General features: G+C 36.2%; 1 pseudogene; it reads left to right on the forward strand.

The window, feature by feature from the left end:
* The first annotated feature begins 367 nt into the window (after positions 1-367).
* LOC121471538 overlaps positions 368-21,182 on the forward strand; it is a 62,218-nt pseudogene continuing 41,403 nt past the window's right edge.

The following is a 21,182-nucleotide window of genomic DNA, read 5'->3' on the forward strand; positions in this document are numbered from 1 at the left end:
GCTTTCTCTCACTATCTCTGTCTCTCTTGCTCTCTCTCAAATACATAAATAAATAAAATCTCTTTTAAAAACCCCAAAATAAGGTTTTTGTGAAAAATTAACAAATTCACAGTAGAGAATTGTTATGTCATGTAGAAGTGTTGAATCATTATATTCTAATCAAATATAATACCTTATGTTAATTATACTTCAATAAATAAATAAATAAATAAATTCATAGTGAAATTACCATATAAACTGAAAGCACTCTACAAATATGAATGGATATTCTATTTTTATTATCATATCCCACATGTTTCTTTGAAGATTTATAATCTTTGCTTTCTCTAGTTAGAAGTTCTAGTCTCTGAGTCTACACTAGGACAAGATGAAGTAAGCTTCTATCTGATATAGGTGTGTAACTACAGAACCAGGCCATAAAACTAACAAGATGACTATTTGAAAGTCCTTCTAATTTTCAATTTTAAAGAAATGCTTTCAGATAAGGAAAGCAAATATAAATTTACTTATGTAAAGACTTGTTACTGACACGATGGAAAGATAAAACAAAAACCGTTTTATGAGGGGGACAGGTGGCTCAGCAGTTGAGCATCTGCCTTCAGCTCAGGGCATGATCCCAGAATCCAAGATCAAGTCCCGCATTGGGCTACCTGCATGGAGCCTGCTTCTCCCTCTGCCTGTCTCTGCCTCTCTCTCTTTCTGTGTCTCTCATGAATAAATAAATAAAATCTTTTTTAAAAAATAGTACTATGAGGAAATAGGAATAGAAATGGATGTCTATATATATATTTACCCTGGAACCCTGTAAATGTCTTATGTAATAAAAAGAAAACATAATTTTCTGAAATACAAAGCTAAGCATTTTGTAAAAGTAATAAATTGGGGAAAAAAGGATCTAATTGTATATCAAATTCTTGACAAACACACAGAGAAGAATTATTTCAAGTGACTTTAAAGTGCAATACTTGTACTGTCCATCAAGAGTGAGATATATGTTAGGGATAAAAAAATTACCACAAATAATCATAAGCTGCATTCAGTAGCCTTATTGTTAATGATAACATTAGTATTACTATTTTGAAATCACAATGTTTATAGTATAGGATAAATCAAATAAGAATTTATGTACCCATCATGTCACCAAGATTTTTAGTATCAAAATATGAGAAAAGTATAAAACCAAGTAAAGTAATACATAGTAATCATACATTTGAAATGGAGATTTTATTATGGATTCATGATTTTCTCTAAAAAAAATTATATTCTCATTGTTATGCACTAATATTTCCCTCCAAAATTCATATATTGAAGCCCTAATCCCCAATGTGATGGTAATTGGAGGTGGAACTTTGAGAGGTGATTAGATCATCAGAGTGGAGCCCTCATAAGAAAAGACAGGAGAGAAATGATCTCTTTCTCTTCCATGTGAGGACACAGTGAGACAGTAGCTCTCTAAAAGCCAGGAGGCAGGCTCTTATCAGACACCAAATCCATTGGCACCTTGTTCTTATACTTCCCAGCCTCCAGAACTCTGAGAAATACATGTTGTTGCTTAAACCATCAAGTCTGTGGTATTTGTTATAGTAGTCTGGGCTGACTAAGACACCTACATTTATTTATCTTTTTAAAAATGCATATTATATAAATACCTGTCCAGTGAAAAGTTCCAGAAGCAGAGACAAACCAGTAGCAATGACCACCTCTGGGGCCCCAATTCTGGTCTCTGAACTTTATTTTCCTCCTCAGGAAACTGACTGATTCCAGGTCTGAATGGAAAATCTGTCAAATAAATCTGCAACATCTTGTGCTGAAAAGCAAGAAAGTAATCAAACATTATAGAGGTCATAACAAAGAGGCAAAGGAAGCAATTAAAGCAGCTTCCACTGGCTAATTTAAGAAACAGTTTGAGTGAGAACAAAGGAATGGGGGAAGAAAATCTTCAGAGCTCCAGGAAGTCAGGGGAAGACTATCTGGCTGGCCAATCCCAACCTGTATCAGAAGAAACCAAAGAGAAACAGCAGGCTTCTGGTGAAACAAAGTTACCAAGAACCTCAGCAAGTGGGACCAAACGGAAAAGATCTATGAAAGAAGGAGAAACTTCCTGTTCAGAAAAGACCGCACAAGGCAAGAGTACAAGAGTAAGAATTCGGAAGAAAAATCCCAGTTCCTCCATTACCTTTGAAACTGCCACCAGCCAACTTGCTTCACCGGAACATCCTGCAGGCCTGGTGCCAAGAATTCAAGGTGAGAACCAAAGGCCAGAAATTAGACGTATGTCTCTCTATATATTTATTTATACATTTATTTCTCAGAGTTCTAGAGGCTGGGAAGTATAAGATCAAGGGGCCAATGCATTTGGTGTCTGGTATGTAAGTGAATCTGTGAATATGCTTACCCAGATCAAAAGAAGAACATTCCTGTCACCGCAGAAGAGGCCAAGATCCTCACACAGACACAAAGAAGATTGATGATGGACAAAAGGGAAATGTCTCTGGAAAGTCCTGGAACAAAGATACCTCCTGATGGAACCTACTCTCCTGAAGTGGCTGCCCCCCTCTAAGGGTTCTGATGCTCTCCTGGAGGGGTCAATACTGTTGTTGTGACAGCTTTGGCCCCAGAAGTCCCATTTGCTTCCTGGTCCAGAATTGCAGCCGGGGCTGGGAAGATGGGCATCGCCACAGAAGGCCCACGGTGTCAAGTGGTGTGTGGTCCATGGGAGAAGTATGCCTGCAGACACAGAAGGGTGGGTGCACCTGCAATTTCGTGCAGGACAAGGCTGGAGCCTGAAAAGCAGAGGAGAGTATGCATCCTCTTCTTACTCCCCACTAGTAACTTCCCACCCCCACAGCTGGAGGACAATATGCTATGCCCCAAAGACAAAGGTAGGAGGAGGAGCAGGCTCCATGCAGGGAGCGTGATGCGGGACTTGATCCCGGGACTCTGGGATCATGCCCTGAACCGAAGATAGATGCTCAACCACTGAGCCCAAGAGTCCCAAAAAATTGATTTTAAAAAAGGGAAAGGATTATTCATGATCTATTCTGATTTTTTTGTGCATAGTTTATTTCTTGCTATACACATTCCCAGGGTAACTGTGGTATAAAGCCTGCTACTTCAACTTGAGACAACTTGCAAGGCCACCAGGGCTCCAAAGCTCTCTAGAGCATCACTTGAAAACATGGTTGAGACTGCAGATTGGTTTCTCCCTCTTCACTCTTGCTCTTTATTCTCCCAGGAGCACTCACTAATATACCGTGGATGTTAATCTCCATCACATAGTTCCCTTCCCAAAACACCTAACCTGGTGGCAACCAGTTATTGCCATGTGTGGTCTAAGAAAGCAAATACTAAGATAGGATTATACAGCTGAATGATTTGTTTCCATTTGGCACGAGAATTTGTTCTCTGATGATGGGTGGAACACAGACTCTGGCACAAGGTAGCAGTGGAACTGGTAGTATTTTCACTGGTTTGGTGTACCGATGGAAGGAAATACATTTGCTGCTGCCATGTGTCAGACACTTGAGAAACATGGGAAAAATAGTAATGATAAGGAACAGAAGTAGGTGAACTCAAGTGACACTCTAGAAAAAAGGATTATAAAAGATAAAAGCTAGGAATCATTTTTTTTCCAAAAGTTGAGCCCAAATCTAATTAAATTTGTAAATTGCCAAATTACCGGAAATACGGGGAAAGAGGAACACGTAAATATAATCAGCTATATCCAGAATATGAGAAATTCTTCAGGACAAATGAATCAGTATCTTCAACAAATATAAAACATTATAAAAGGGTGTTTAGAAGAATGTTAATCAAAAACAAAGCGTGGCTTTTGACTGGATTCTGATTCAAATAATAGTAAAAAGACTTTTTTTAGGGGCACCTGTGTGGCTCTGTGGTTGAGCATCTGCCTTTGGTTCAGGGTGTGGTCCCGGGGTCCTGAGATTGAGTCCCGCATCGCACTCCCTACAGGGAGCCTGCTTCTTCTTCTGCCTATGTCTCTGCCTCTCTGTGTGTCTCTCCTGAATAAATACATAAAATCTTTTTTAAGCAAAGACATTTTTTAGGTAGGTGAAGAAAATAGGATGGATTAATAGATGATACGACATTATTCATTATTTACAATATTATTTGCAATCAAATATTACCAAGTAATGTTTTTTAAAAGTTATCTATCAGAGATTTGTACTGAAATATTCACAGGCAAAATGATACAATATCTGGTTTTTGCTTTATAATAATCTAGGGAAAAACCAGAGAGGTTGGAGAAAAAATAGATAAACTAGAAGAGATAAATAAAATAAGAATGAGAAAATGTTGGTAAGTATTGAGCTGGGTAATGGATAGATAGGGATTTATTGTTATTTCAATTTTAAAGTATGCTTAAAATTTTTCAAAATAAAAAGCTTAAAAATAACATATCTTTAATGTCAGTTTATTTTTTTTCAAAGATTTTATTTTTTATTTATTCATGAGAGACACAGAGCGAGAGAGAGGCAGAGACACAGGCAGAGAGAGAAGCAGGCTCCATGCAGGGAGCCCGATGTGGGACTCGATCCCGGGTCTCCCGCCCCAGGCTGAAGGCGGCACTAAACCGCTGTGCCACCGGGGCTGCCCTTAATGTCAGTTTATATGTAATATCAAATCAATACATTCAATTAAGAACTCATACGGTAATAAAGTTTAATGTTGGTAATTTGTAAAATATTAATCATTTGATGATAAAGAATTTTTAAAAATGAATTGTTTTTGAGAATTATAATAATCTTCATATTAAGTCTTTAACAAATGATTTATGCATAATAATATATTCATAATTAGGAATTGTTAGTATAAATACGTATATAATTGATCATAAAATATCTACTTTACCACTTTTAATTAAAATGACAAATTCCCCCAAAAAAGACTAACTTCCTTTAATAATGCAATGGTATTGTTTCATTTTTTAAAAATGTCTGATAGAAATTTAGAATAATGGTTTACCAAAAGCAAGTTGATTAATTTGACATTTGATTATAATAATTTGGTGAAAAATACCCCCAAAATTTGTGTTTCAAATGTTTTTAATGTTAGTTCATTATAGAAAGTTTTGTGACACTTTTTGTATATATGTTATTGATACTTAATTTTTTTAATCTGAGTGATATATTGTTAATAGATTGTAAGGAATTTAACCTATCAGTTTGGCATATCTCAATTTTTCTCGACTTTTGGCATTTCAAAGAGTGTAATAATATAAAAATGATTATAAAACAGAAATATTAAATACAATTTAAAAATTTACAAGAAGAATAAAATGTAAGAAAAATACTCAAAATTTTGCAAACCTACCCATTGGGCACTGTAGTTATCAATACTACCACATAATTTTTTAGTCATCATCATTTCTACTTAATTGTTTCGTTGGACTTTAGGCCAAAATGCTTCTGGCTAAATTGCTATTTACCCAATTGTTTTCTGCTGGTCATACAACCATCTCATTTTGAAGATTAGTGATTTTTAAATGGATATCTAGATAATGTCATTGATTATGTGTTCTTCATGTGGATTATATAAAAATCAAATGTGTTCTTCATGTGGATTATATAAATATCAAATTATTTCTAATGAATAGAGAAATTGTTGTTCCTGCTTGCAATGCCAAACTCTGGAAATGGGTTAATTGGTTTGTATATATAATGTGATATCTCTCTCTCCCCACCCCCCACTGACCAATCTCTGACACCCACCACTAGAATAACCAAGATTCATTTAGTCCCTGTTTCACTAAAGGAATGACTCATGAATATATTCCAAAGTCACGGATGCTAGAAGGTAAAACTATATTCAGCTCTTTACTGCAAGAATCGTGGAGTGATGCTGTCACATTCACTCTATGTTGTGCACTGTTTAAGAAAATTTCTAATACTATGCTATGATGTATAACTCATTTTTATAAATATGTGTATATAATTTTCAGGTACAAATAATTTGTACTCATGTTTGTTTTGTCAATGAACACATTCTCTAGTCCTTAGGATACATGAAGATCAAAGCATTAGACAAGTCCTTGTTTCTCATCAAAGTTTCATTCTTTCATATTGACTGTAAACAATCCATGTTTGTAAAATACAGTTCTTATAATATCAGAGACAGTTTTGCTTTTCTTTCAGTTTAACACAAACATCCTAGGTTGCCTGAATTTAATTAACATGACAAGCTGCCTTACAAATCTGCTGTCCTCCTCATCCATATGTGAAAAATTATTTGGGGCAAAACACCACAACTATTTTTAAAAAAGCATTTATATATTTATATTCTATTTTTTTATATTCTATTTTTAATTTTGCTTAACACACATGCTAAGGGATGCTTTGGCAGGAAAATAATTAGTTTGAAAATGCATAACAGAGTATTATCTGTCTATATATAACAACTAAAATAGATCATGTTGTATAATTCTTAATATGATATCTACTTTGTTTTTAAAAAATCTAGATAGTTCTGTATATAGACAATTTAAAAATATGAAAATGTATGTGCCATAAAGTTCACAGTGATCATCTTTATTATTACTATTTTTTTTTTTTGAGAGACAGAGATAGAGTACAGAGGGGAGGAGCAGAGGGAGAGGGAGAGAAAATCTCAAGAAGACTACCCACTGAGCTCAGAGCTTGAGGTGAGGCTCGATCTCAGGATCTTGAGATCATCTGAGTCAAAAATCAAGAGTCCCATGCCTAATTGACTGGGCCACCCAGGCAGCCCCACAGTGATCATCTCTGAAGAATAAGATTAGAGAAATATTCGTTCTATTTTACATATTTTTGTCTTTTGATATTTTATAATAAGCATGTATTACTGTTAAATGAGATGCAGTATAAATATTCCTTTTAAAAGAAATTTAATGTTTATGTGTATATATATTTATGTCTATACATACATAGTTGAATATATATATATTCTAATTTAAAGAGATAAAATATAAGTATTTCTTTCAGAAAAGGATACCTTCGATGGTTTTGTAAGTTTTGGCAATCTTTACTTCATCTTTTTCTATCAAAAAAATATTTTTAATTCTATACCAAGCCATAAGTTTTTCAAAAATATGTTCCCTGACTATAAATAACTTCTGTAAAATTAACCTTCATCTTTTAGGAATTTGTATAAAATATCCTTTACCTTAACTTCATTCATGTGAGAGTATTTATTAAATTATTTTGTAAGAGCCATGAAATTGATTTGGGAAGCATGTAGAAAGTCAACGGAGACTGACCCACACCTATTTAGAATACATTTCACAAATTACAAAAATCATAGTTAAAAATAATCAGAGTTGAGGATGGAAAGAAAACTCAAGGAACATGATCCAAAAAGTGATGGACCATTCCTAAGATGAGAAGTAAACCAAATCTGCTTTCTTTCCAGAGGGAATGGTGAGGAAAGAGGAAGAATCTACCATAGATTAGCATAAGAAGAAACTACCCAAACTCTTAATAACCTCTTTTTTTAAAGATCTTATTTATTTATTTGACAGAGAGAGAGCACACAAACAGAGGAAGCTGCAAGCAGAGGGAGAAGTAGACTCCTTACTAAGCAGAGAGCCTGATGGGGCACTCAATCCCAGGACCCTGGGATCATGACCTGAGCTGAAGGCAGACGCTTAACCTACTGAGCCACCCAGGCACCTCCTTAATCACCTCTTAATGACCATCTGAATATTGGCAGGATGAATTAGAATCTCTTGGAGCCCTGATCCAGGAGCAAGTCTGCTCTGCTCATCACTTTCCCACAAACCTTTACCATATGTAAACTTAAATCTGAGGACAGAAGAGTTGAGAGACCCTCCTTGAGGCACAGAAGGCATTCCCTGAAAGAAGCAGCCTGCCGAAGACTGGGACAGGACCAGAAACATGTTTCCAAGACATTTCTGGCTCTCAGTGGATACAAGCAATTGCTTCAGAAGGCTGGTGATGAGGCAGGCAGGTGGAAAGAGATCCCCCAAAGGTCAGAGTGGAGAATGTGAATACATAACAAAAAAATACTGTGAAAAGCTTAAAAAGCTGGCAACCAGGCTCCAAAACAAACAAACAAAAAAAGAACTCCAAAGCTGCAGAAAATAACAGTTGTCCATATTTGTTCCTGAGTCAACATTCCATATATTTATAGACAGAAGCCCAAAAGGAGGATGAAGGACACAGGATCTTCTACTTATAAAAATTTAAAAAGTAATTTTTCTAAGTTCACGGAGGAGATGGGACCAGGAAGATCAAAGGACCAGAGGACCAGGACCAGAGGAGTTCCTGTGTCTGCTAAGAACCCCACTTGAGCTGTGTAACCATTAGGGGGACCCCTCAGGTCATGCAGGCAGTAGGACACTCCTTCCTCTCTTAGCCAACTTCAGTTTGGTGATCAATTCAGCATGATCAGGCTCATTAGAATCAATACTTATATAAAACAGGGAACTTTCACTGAAGTTAAAGTCATAATTGATCTCAACATTTTAAATATCAAATACAATTAAAGCTTAACACATCAATGATACCCGTCAATATATATCCAATTTTCTAACATCCATGGCTAACGAGTTAGTTCACATAAACATCCATTTCTCAGTTAGATGATAAATTCCTCACAGGCTAAGATCTCGTTTTAGTATTTTTCTGCATCTCTCAAAAGACTTGAGACAGCCTAGATAAATACGATATAATTAATGAGTAATTGGCTATTCTGTTTTGGTTTTGCCCAGGAAAAAGTTAATCCCTTCTATCCACCCAGAGGTAGCCCATCCATCAAACAGATCCATGAGTTTGATATCAGCTCTCTAGAAGTATTTAATTCATTGTGATTTTTTTTTCTAAGAAGAAAGGAAGAGTATTTATTTTAAAAATAAAATAAATTAGCAGGAACAAGACAGGGAAATGGTGGAGCAGGAAGAAGAAAATGAGAAGGAGTCAGAGGAGTAGAAGGAGAAGGAAGAGAAGGAGGGAATGGAAAAGAAGAAGAAATGTAGAGATGGCAATTACAAAAATAGGAATTAAAAAAAAGGACTTTAGTTTCATCCTCTAAATTCTTAGGCATTTATTGAGTCTTTATATCAATAATTACCCCTAATTAAGAATTTTACTTTGTGTTCCTAAACAAAGTAAAAAATAATAATAATAATAATAATTTTTTTAAAGTACTATTTCATTTTCAATCCAATAAAGGCCTTTCCATATACTGAGTAAATTCCAATAACATAAATATATACATAACATTCATCATACATTTGAAGTTTACATGAAATAATATCAATATACATAAGAAGAATTAAGCACCCAATGTATATATGGGAGATGAAAATGGGCCAGGTGGGGACAGACTTCCACAAGCAAGAAAACTCCATCTGGATTCACACACAAAGAGACATGACAACCATGATGACTATCTGCAGTATTTCTAGTCCTGTACTTAACAATGTAATTTTTTTTAAGTATTACATAAACATAGATTAAATATTTCTTGATTGCCTTATCTGTTCTAGCAGGAAAAAATATGTATATAAATACGTAGTATATGGAAACAGGCAATAGATAAAAAGTATAAAAGTATATAATATGCTATGTGTTGACAAATACTAAGGAGAAGCATAAGGCAGGGAAAGTAGATAGAAATTATGCACAAGGGAGGCCATTACATTAAATGATGTGACCTCACTAAATAGGATGGTTTATCTTGAGCTAAGATTTGAGCTAATATTTGATGAGGAAGGAAGCCATGTAAATATTTGAAGGAACAGCATTCTGTGTAGAAGGAACAATACGAGTGCAGTTCTGAAGGAGGAAGATGTCTAGCATGTTTGTGAAATAGCCAGGTGAGCAGGTCCCTGGAAGAGAGTGAGGGGAGAGTAATAGAAGAAAAAGTCATGGAGTTAAGCAGGCACAGGTGGATGGGGTCTTGCCAGTTGTAAGAACATTGGGATTGTGGCCAGAAAAGTGAAGTTATCTGTTTATGGTGGAGTATTTTTGTGACTGGTGTGTTGCAGGATCCATACTGACACAGAGACACTAGTTAGGAAGCTGTAATTCCAATTGGTGAGAGAGGATCGGTGGTGTGGTGGCTTAGACTAGTGACCTAGGGTGATAGCGGTAACCATAGCAAGAAAAGTTTGGATCCTTACTTTTTTTTAAGAATTTATTTATTTGAAAGAGGTGAAAAAGAGCAGGAGTGAGGGGGAGGGGCAGAGGGAGAAGGAGATGCAGACTCCCCACTGAGCAGGGATCTGGATGCACACTTGTCCCAGGACTCTGAGATTATGACCTGAGTAAAAGGCAGATGCTTAACTGACTGAGCCACCCATGTGACCCTGGCCTCCCCCCCCCCCCAAGAAATGTTTGGATTATTGATTCTATCATCAAATTGTTTACTGTCCGATTAGGAGAAAGAGTCTGATAAACTTGAAAACTTAAAACGTGTTTGTCAAACAAAGAGAAGACAAATCATTTGTTTTCTTAAACTTCACCTTAGAATAATGTAAGAGCCTTTAGCATCTATTTCTTTAAAGTCATTAAGATTAAATCTCATTCACAGCCCTTGGTACTATGTTTGGAACAGAGAAGCTGCTCAAAAATATATCTTGAATTGAAGTGACTCCAATCAAGAAATTATGGAGGAAGAAGAATGAATTCTAGCCTCATGCCTGTAGCCGGCAGAGCCTGAATACCAGAAAGATATCTTGCTCAATTTCCCAGCTAGACCTATTCCAAATGTGGTCCCTGGACCAGAGCATCAGCACAAATGAGAGCTTGTTGGCTATGCAAATCTCAGATACCATTTACAGTCATTCTGGACCAGAATCTTGGGAGGTAACCCAAGAATCTATGTTTTAACAACCTTGCATGTGATTCTTAGGAACACTTCAGTTTGAGAACTGCTCTCACTTACCCTCAAAATCAATTCAGTTGCTTAGTTACTACCCAGAATGGGATCCTAGACTTAGAACCAGAGTTTTTTATTAAGGTATTTTTAAATCCAAAGATCACTAAAAAAAATTTGTAAATATAATTATGCAGTTCATAATTACACATATATGTATGTGTGTATATAATCACCCCAGGCATTCTTTCAAACTGGAAATCACCTGATAGCTCTACCTGTGACCCTTGTTATATTCCAGGACCTTTTGAACCTTTCCACATACCCTTTAAGTCTAAGAATGCCTCCAAGAAGCAAAAGACAGAAGCAGCCTAATTGGGAAGGCTTAGCTTTTTTATCTCTTTCAAAGCAAGCGATGGGATGCCTGGGTGGCTCAGCAGTTGAGCTTCTGTCTTCGGCTCAGGGCGTCATCCTGGAGTCCCAGGATTGAATCCCACATCGGGCTCCCTGCATGGAGCCTGCTTCTCCCTCTGCCTATGTCTCTGCCTCTCTGTGTGTGTGTCTCTCATGAATAAATAAAATCTTCAAAAAAAAAAAAAAAGCAAGCTATTATACAAAGTGAAAAAGCATAAATAAGATTTGTTCATTTGCTTGCTTGATTTTTTAACCAGGAAAGATAATCATTTATAAAGGCTTTACTTTTCAGCTCTTTCTGCATCCCACTGGTCAGAATAATGAAGTGGAGAGGGCACAGGCTTTGGGAGCTGACAGGTATTGGTTTGAAACCTGACTCCACTTATTCTTGCTGTGAAACCTTGGATAAATTGCCTAATCTGTCTGAGTCCCAGTACTCATCTGAAGAGTAAAGAAGACGCTATGATAATAGATTGGTGTTTGACACAAACCAAGTACTCAACAAATTAATTTTCCCTTCTTCCATCTTTAATTTGTCAATAATATTTATTTCCACACCCCTTTCCTAAACCCTAGAACTGACAGAGAAAATAGACCTCCGTACACCCCATCCACAATGTGATGCATTGAGGAAATAGTAATTTGGGGAAATGTATAGTTAAAGTGTCTTTCATGCTGGATTTCCAGATGCACTTCCTTCAGAACCACCCATGGGGAAAAGGAAGAGAAACCACTTCCCACAGCTGGGGCTTTTGTCATTTCCAGAGCTGTAGAACAATCACAGTTCCAGAGGAAGCACTGCCAGGGTTGGAGGCTCTCATTTGTTACCAAGAGAGCACTTAAATAGCTCTTTCAACATGATGAGGCTTCAGCCTTACTCCATATTAGTTGTCTGTACTCTAGTACTTTAAGGAAAATCTTATCTTTTGCAAAATAAAGAACATTAATTTTCTACAGTCCATATTTCTACTTTCTCAGCTTACATTCTGCTTGAAGGATAAGAATAGAGGAGATAGAATGGCTCTACTTCTTAATGGGGTTAGTCAACAAAGAGCCACTTGCAATAACATTCACTCTAAACAGAATTCATCAATGTGCTGTCTTAGGTCAGGATCAACTTTCTTATCTGAACTAAAGAAATCTGCTCTTAGAACACTTGCGAATGGCAAAGCTCACAATGGTTATATACTACCATGCAAGTGGGTATGTGGGAGGATGATGAATCCAACAATTAACTTTTGAAATTCTATGATTTATTTTTTATCTCTTTGGCACTGTTTACATTAAACTTCTAACATTCTCTACTTTGTGACTATATCAGGCTTAAAAAGTGAAGAATTGTAGAAATTATAGTACAAAAGAAATCAGTTCAAAAGCCTTGTGATACTCGTATCGTGTGAGAAACATTCTTGTTTGAAGAGTAAATACTTTAGATCTCTAGTTCGGTCAACATACACATTTTTCAAAGGGAAAAAGAGGTCTGTGTGCTGGTGGGTAGATGGAGGTCAGGGGGATGGTTTTGCATAGATAACAGGGCTTCAATGGATTGTTTTTTAAAAAAAGAAGATAAGAAAGACATAGTTAACTTTGTTTTACTTTCAAGCTAAAAAAATACAAGAATAAAACATTTGCATTTCTCTCTAAGCAGTAGTATATAGGCACATGGGTAAAGTAGTATCAAATTAGTTGATCTCTAATTTTTTGAAAATCCTTTTTTTTTCCATAATTGCTACACTCAACATGAGGCTCAAACTCATGACCCCAAGATCAAGACTCCCATGCTTACTGAGCCAATGTGGTATCCTGATCCTACCTAATTTTAAATTATTTCAAGTTATAGAAAAAAACATTTCCTTGATGTTTGTGCCTTCTAAATTTTAAGAATTCTTCTTGTATTATAGGACAAAAAAAATTGAAGCAGGCAATGGCCATGACAAGGGGGCTTTTTTTTTTTTTTTTTTTTTTTTCAATTTACTCTGCACAGACTCCTTTCAGTGTAAAGCAAGCAGCTGACTGGCACTCATCACACCACTGCTTTCCCAACATCCAAAGGCAGGTAGCCTGGCTCATGGGCTGGTTCAGACCCTTCTCAGTACAGAAGTAAGACCACACACTCAACATCAAACCAATTAAAATAATCTTTTCTACTAGCCTTTTCCTTCCAGAGCCTATCATCAATTTAAGTTTATTCATTATTCTGAAACAGAAACCTTTTTTTTTATTTTTCTATTTCCCTTAATCACTAATAATTAATTCATGTTTTGGCTATATGCTTACCAGTGTGAAGTAAAATATATGTTTCATACTTCCCAAAATAAGCTAAGTGATAGAATTAAGGCTGGAGTTATTTGAGTTAATTCTATTTGACAATAGTTTGGGCTTGATCAGCTGACAGAGATTTTTTTTTTCCCCCTCCAGGATTCCCTAAAACATTCCTAGTTTCCAAGAACAGTTTATTATTTCAGTCTGTGTTAGCACCTTGGAAACAAAAGAGATTTGTTATATTGCCCTTTATAAATACATTTAGCAACCTCTATGCCAAGATTTACTTACATTAGATTTTCTTTGTTACCATAATTCCTGCTGATATACATATGAGCTGGTTTGATTCCTGTGGACAACTAGGAAATAGCAACTAGATACTTAAGTAAACTATGCTTACAACTCAATTCAAAGGGGTATATGTGTATAGCTAGATTCTTGTAAAAACATACATATGGCTATGGATGGATATTTTACTATCTATAAAGGAAAGAATTCCCATTTTATTGTTATTATCTTTTTCAATCGTTAAGTGTCCAATGTTATGAATTCACCCAATTATGCAAATGCAATGATTTTTTATGAAGGCTATCGAAAAGGAATGAGATTTATATTTATTGTCTATTATGTACTTGGTTTCAAGCTAGGTGCTTTATATTTGTTATATCATTTTTTAAGATTTTATATATTTATTTATTTTGGGGGGGGGGAGAGAGAGAGAGAGAATACGCATGAGTGGTGCAGGGAGGGGCAGAAAGAGAAAAGGAGAAGCAGACTTCCTGCTAAGCAGAGAGCCTGATGTTGGACTCGATTCCACAACCCTGGGATTATGACCTGAGCTGAAGGCAGATGCTTAACCAAATGAGCCACCCAGGAGCCATTGTTATATCACTTAAAATTTCACAGTATTCTAAATCTAACTCTGTAGTTCAGAGTTGATGTAAAGCTATTATATCACCAATCTTATTTTCTAAGAAGAAAAGTCACCAAAATCAACAGGGCCAGTTGGAAGCATCCTAAGTTTAAGATCAGAAAAACCAGAACACACTTTCTGCCTTTACAGTGTGTTCTTTAACTCGAAATCCTTGTTTTTCACCCACAAACTGGGGGATATTACAAATACCTCATGATGTATTGGTGAGGATGAAAAGAGATAATGCAAAAAAAAAGTAGCTAGGAAATAGGGACTCAATGTCAGTTTGCTTCCTTTATGCAAACCTCTCCTTCTTCTCTCTCCCCACAGCTTTCTTTCCTGCCTTATACTCTACTTCCTTTGGATAGTTAACTAAAGAATCAGAAAATGGTAAAACCTAAAGCAGCCTTAGTGACCATCAAGTGACTTCATTTAACAAATGAAGTGAATAAGTTCCAGGATGTGTAAAGATATAAACACAGCTAAGCAGTGGCAAATTCAGTTTAAAAAACAACTCCAAAAAAAAAAAAATAAATAAATAAAAATAAATAAATAAATAAATAAAAATAAAAAACAACTCCAAATCCAATGTCTTTTCCCTTATATCTCCCCAAAAGTAGATATAGCTTATTTAAAAATCAATGTTACTCTCCAATTCTGAACTTAATCAAGAATTCTGAAACAACCCATGTTGTAATGCAAACTATGATTGTATAATTCTATGTGCTTTAAATACATATAGCGACAGCCTGCAATAGTGCCTGTGTGCCCTGTTTAACAGTTGAGGCTGTTCAGTTTCAGACAAGTACTGCTGTGCAGAAACCCTAAACCACTGTTGCTAGATATTTTTCAAGAACAGATATATATCTCAATACTGATGTAAAATGTTTCTGTTTTTTTTTTTTAAACATTAAGAAGGCTAAACAAACACTTGTTTGTGCTTTCTACAATAATGGGTAAAGTGAAGAAATGAGCATTCATAGCACCTTCCATACAGCTTAGTAGGCCTGCACTTAGTGAAGGAATTAGGGGAGAATAAACAATTCTTTTCCTCTTATTTTCTCTTTCCACTTGTTTTCATCTTAAACCGGGTAAAAAGTGAGCTTTAATGAGACTATTCTTTCATATTTCCCTTTGTACTCTGAAGTTCACAGCTCACAAACAGGAGCCTGGCAAACATTTGGCAATTGATTCACTGATTGTGGGACTGCTGCCAATTTCCTCCACCTTCCCCATACACTAACTCTATCCCTTTATTTCTTCTTCAGACATTTATCCAATAAACATTCGCTGAACACCTCCAATCTTTCAGGCCCTGTGCTGGAGATGATAAAGAAATAAGTAAGAAATGGTTTCTGCCTTCCAAGAACTCCCAAGTCTTAAGAAAGGGCATAGGTATTTAACAAAATAACTCTTTTTGGGGACAAATATAACTCTTTTTGATGGCATATAAAAGTTGTTTGGAGATGATTCTCTTTAAAGTGGCATTCTCTTTACTTCATACCCACCACATTTCACATCACCAAAAAAGTGCAGCTGTCAGTAATGATTAACACAACGGCGAGACATGGTGTCTGAGAACGGATATAGGTGGTTTTATAAGGACTATGTGGTTGTGTGGGACACGCATGTTGAACAGAGACTACAGACACTGCCCAAAGCTTCCTTTTGCAGGGTGCGGATGTAAATGAGCCTTGCGTGGAAGTCTCTGCTTCCGGAATAGGAAGATTGACTAACCAGTGGAGCTCTGTATTACTCATTTCAGCAATCATTTGCTTTTCTTGATGCAACATACAAAACTTGTACAAGAGGCGGCAAAGGAACTTAGGTCACCCACATTAATTTAGGACACGTTTCAATTGACCTCTTATGCCAATTCTATATATTAAAGTTTAGAACAAAGTCAAAGATGCTGAGCTTAAACAAACAGAATCTCAGATCAAAAATTACAATCATATGGCAGTTGGGGGAAAATGATTCAGCAATTTTTATTTAAATTAGACTCCCAAAAGGATTCCAGATAAAATTATATTCTGATTGCCTACTATTTGTGTAGTTCTCTTGTAGATGCTGGAGAGACAAAATGACATGTAAAATATGCTTCTGTTTCTCAAGGAATTTGCAATCCAGTTGGGGGAGGAAACTTTAATCATGCTAACAAAAGAACAGCAAAATGAAGTGACATACAATGTCTTGCCAAATGACTAATGCTGATAGTCAGAGATACATATATAGTTAGATAACAGTAGCTATGAGCTAAAGCAATCTAGAAAAAAAAATGTACTTAATTTGAGCTTTGGGAAAGATAAAATGAAGAATGAGGTGCTATAAGGGAACAAGGGGAGTGGAACAAAGGCACAGGTGTAGGAAAGTTTTAGGGAAGTTTAAAAACAGGGATTGCATTCATTTAGCTGTGTAGGGGTACGCTGGGAGAAGAGGAGAGCCAGTGTTGAGAATGAAGGTTGAAATCAGACTAGGAAGAGCATGAATGCACCCCAGGGAGTTCAGAACTCCTTACATAGATAATGTTGAGCCATTGAATGTTGTTCATCAGCCCAGTGATCCAATAAATCTGGAGCTTATGTGCAGGGTACAGACCAGGAGTCAGAGCAAGGACCAGGTATATTGGAAGAGGTGTGAGAACCCCATTTGGCTCATAACATGGCATTTCTTCAAATGAATATATTCTTTAAATCGTTAGTTCCATGTATATTTAGTAAACTGTGAAGAAACTTCCTATGAGTTTAGATTATATGCCACTCAATATTAAAAATAAATCTGTTACATTCACAGACTAGAACATCTTCACTGTTTTGGAATTTTCTGGTTCTCAAGTTAAAAATTGTTCCCCACGTTTCAGAATTCATGTTTTACTTTGTTTCTCTCTGCGATTCCTTGTAACATTCAAATTCTTGGCACGGGTTTAAAAACGTAGATAATAAACCCCATCTAGTACCCAGTAAATAGTGCTCTATGATATCTTATTTATATTCAGAATTTCATGGGATCCCTGGGTGGCGCAGCGGTTTAGCGCCTGCCTTTGGCCCAGGGCGCGATCCTGGACACCCGGGATCGAATCCCACGTCGGGCTCCCGGTGCATGGAGCCTGCTTCTCCCTCTGTCTATGTCTCTGCCTCCTTCTATATATATCTGTGTGTGTGTGTGTGTGTGTGTGTGTGTGACTATCATAAATAAATAAAAATTAAAAAAATTAAAAAAAATTATTAAAAAAAAAAAGAATTTCAGTGCACTGAACTACCTACCCAGAGTGACTCTCCACTGACTGGCTTCAGAGCTGGTGGGGTGGCCTATTTTTGCACTGGGCCATTTCCTATGTACATACTAAACCAAAATGGATCAATGTAAGCGAGGACGAGTATGTCCAATATCCATTCTTGGAATTGGTTCTTTTGGCAAGGATATAACAAAGGTTCAATTTGCCTAGTATGAAAATTAGAGAACTCAGTGACCTGACACTTTATTTTTGAATTATTACATAGATATTGCAACATCACATAGGTAACCAGGTAGCTGCCTGACTAGCTCAACTCTTCACCTGAATATGATTAGGATCAACCAAACTTTTCCTCTTAACTATTTAATTTAATGAGGTCAATTTTATAGTTCTGAAAGGATTGCCAGACATCCAGTCCGAAATCAGTGGGGCCATGCACTGGAGTTCCTATTTGCATGACCAGAGACCCTAGTGCACCTAAGAAGAAGGTTAAATTTGAGTATGTCATCTTTTCTGATCTGGTCAGAACTTAGTAAGTTTGTTCTGGGATAATATCTTTAATTCTTATTCTTATCCGCTAAAAACAAAAACAAAAACAAAAACAGGTAGGCATCAGAATAGTCTTTCTTGGATTTAATGTTAAATCACATGAATTTAGCATATAACCTTGTTAGACTATAAAATTCAACATGGAACCATCTGAAGAGAAATGAAATCCATACTTAACAAAGTACTGTAACCTATAATTTTGATTTGCAATCTTATTTTTAATGTAGACTACTATAGTAGATCAAAGACCCCTACTCATTTTCTGATGACCATGCCAAAGTTTTTTTCTAAAAAATAAAATTTATAAAACAAAACTCAAAACAAAAAGCTTAATATAGGCTTTAGTAACATTGTGTTTTATTAAATATTTTAATCAAGAATTCTTTATTTAAGATTTATTTATTTATTTGAGAAAAAGGGAGACCACAAGCAAAAAGAGGGGCAGAGGGAGACGGAGAGAATCTCAGGAAGACTCCCTGCTGAACACAGAGCCTGATGTGGGGCTCAATCCCACTACCCTGAAATCATGACCTGAGCCAAAATCAAAAGTCCAAAGCTTAACTGACTGAACCACCCAGGCACCGGTCATTTTGCTCATACACACATCAGAGATGAATATGAGAAAACCCATATCACCACCGAAAGTATGTACCTAGCCAATAGCCTTAGGGAAATGTAAGAAATATTTCCTAGAGCCTGCAAGCTAACAGAAATATTAATTCACTCTGAGCTTGTCTTCTCATTCTGTTATACTTTTCCATCCAAAGATTAAACTCTGTCCACATAACTCTAGGTACATAGGAGAAAGGAAGGAATTTTCTTTTCCTAAAAAGAGTCTCCTATAACTGCTTTATCTGAGGGTCAAAGAAGCACTACTCAGGGCAGCCTAATGTCAGCAGTGCCAAAATGCAGTCTTAAATAAACAAGAAAAAAATATGTATTATAAATCTTCCAAAAACATAGTTCCATAAATGTGGGGTTTGTGAAGTAACAATCATGAGCTCCTTTCCTTGATTCTAAAGAAGCATACACTATCCTGCTATAGCAAGATTGATTACCTTGTATGTACAACATACCATAAAAAAATTCACGCAGAATTTGGAGAGAGAAGATATGTGGACACTGCCACTTGCTACCTGTGATATTCAGCAATAGTTTTCCAGATCTCAACCTTTTCATCTGCACATAAGGGATAATTATAGCTACCTTTCCAAAAGAGTAACCAAATGAAAGAACATGATTCAACAAACTAAAAAACAACATGAATTTTCAAAAGCTTTGTTGTTTTTTCCATAATCAGTATTTTTTTAAAAAAATTAATCAATATAACATATGGATGTCCAAGTGGATCTGTCATTCATTCTTTTATTTATTTATTAAATGTTGCCAAAACTTACAAGATGCTAAGAATGGTGTTAAACATTGGATGCGGGTTACTGGTTAAATAGAGTCAGACAGACAATAATATAAGTGAATACATGCACACACCACATATATTTGTGTGTCTTGTGTTTGTGTGTGTGTATTTGTGCGTCTATTACAACTGAAATAGGTGTACAATAAAGCAAGGGCTGAGAGAAGGACAGGTCTCCTAAAGTCCTTAAAGAAGTTAGGGAAAGTCTCTGAGGAAGTGATATTTTAGCCAAAATTTGAAAGATAGGAAAGAGTGAATCAAGCAAATGGGGGTGAGAGTGAAGTGGTGTGTTAACTATGTGAATGAGTGACTTTGTACTGAGGAACATTTCGAACTTTACCACGTATAACAGCACGTACAACTAAAAGAACCAGTAATTTTTACAGGAAACAAAATTAAGTCACACTTCTCAAGTTTCTTTGCTCTTTCATCTCTCTACTCCCTGGGCATCAATGATCACTCCATATTGTGTCTTTTGAGCTCTTACTGATGACTCTAGTGTTTTCCAAAGTGTAACCATTTTCCCCAGAGATAATTGGTTTTAAAAAAGATATATTCTGAGGCTCCTTCCTGGAATCACTAAATTACAATATCTTAGGGAGGGGCCTTGGAATATGCAGTTGTAACAATTACCTCAGGTGACTTTGATGGGCAGTAGAATGTGAAAATTGCTGGACCAGGCATGAAGCTAGGTATTGCATAAGATATCAAAACAGACATTTGTGTCTTCTGACACAAAGATCTCACAACACAGTCTGGGTGATAAGACTTATATACTTGAAAGATAATTAACACAATATTTTATTAGGATATGCTCCAGAAGAGATGTCACCCAAAATGGCTGAGGAGCTCAGGCATTGGTGATCAAGGGAAATGCCAGCATCTCAGCCACAGTAAGTGGATGGATGCCTTCCTATGATATGCCCTGAAAGTGGAATTATATGAGATTCAGGAAACAAGGCTAGGACATTTAGCTCAAGGGCCAAGTGACATTTTAGAAGTTCTAATCAGTATTTGGGGAGTATTTGTGGAACAGAGCCTTGCCAAACATCTTTAACAGACAGCCTGCAAAATAGAGGAGTGTAGAGAAAAACCCAAATGGACAGAGCGCAGGGGTGCTAGGACTGCATCTCAAATCCCACAGGAAAAATGGATCCAGGAAAGGGGATCTGAATCACTGTGAACTCATCATCTAAAAATTCTGCCTATCTCTTGAGACCTATTCTCCAATTTCCACCAAACATAAATAAAACTTCACTTTTGAAGTCATAATTGTTTACCCTTGAGGCAGTTATAGCCTTGGAAAGGAGATATGCTAAATTTTGTACCAGAGAAGGCTGTGGCTCAGTAGGTGTTTTTCTTTTGTTTGTTTTGTTTTGTTTTTGTTTTTGTTTTTGTTTTTGTTTTTGTAATCTCTACACCCAATGTGGGACTCAAACTAAGGATCCTGAGATCAAGAGTTGTATGCTCTTCTGACTGAGCTAGCTGGGTGCCCCTTTGGTTCAGTATTTTTTTTTTAAGATTTTATTTATTTATTCATGAGAGATAGAAAGAGAGAG

This window comes from Vulpes lagopus, chromosome 11 (assembly GCF_018345385.1).
Source record: "Vulpes lagopus strain Blue_001 chromosome 11, ASM1834538v1, whole genome shotgun sequence".
In the NCBI taxonomy this organism is placed as follows: Eukaryota; Metazoa; Chordata; class Mammalia; order Carnivora; family Canidae; genus Vulpes; species Vulpes lagopus.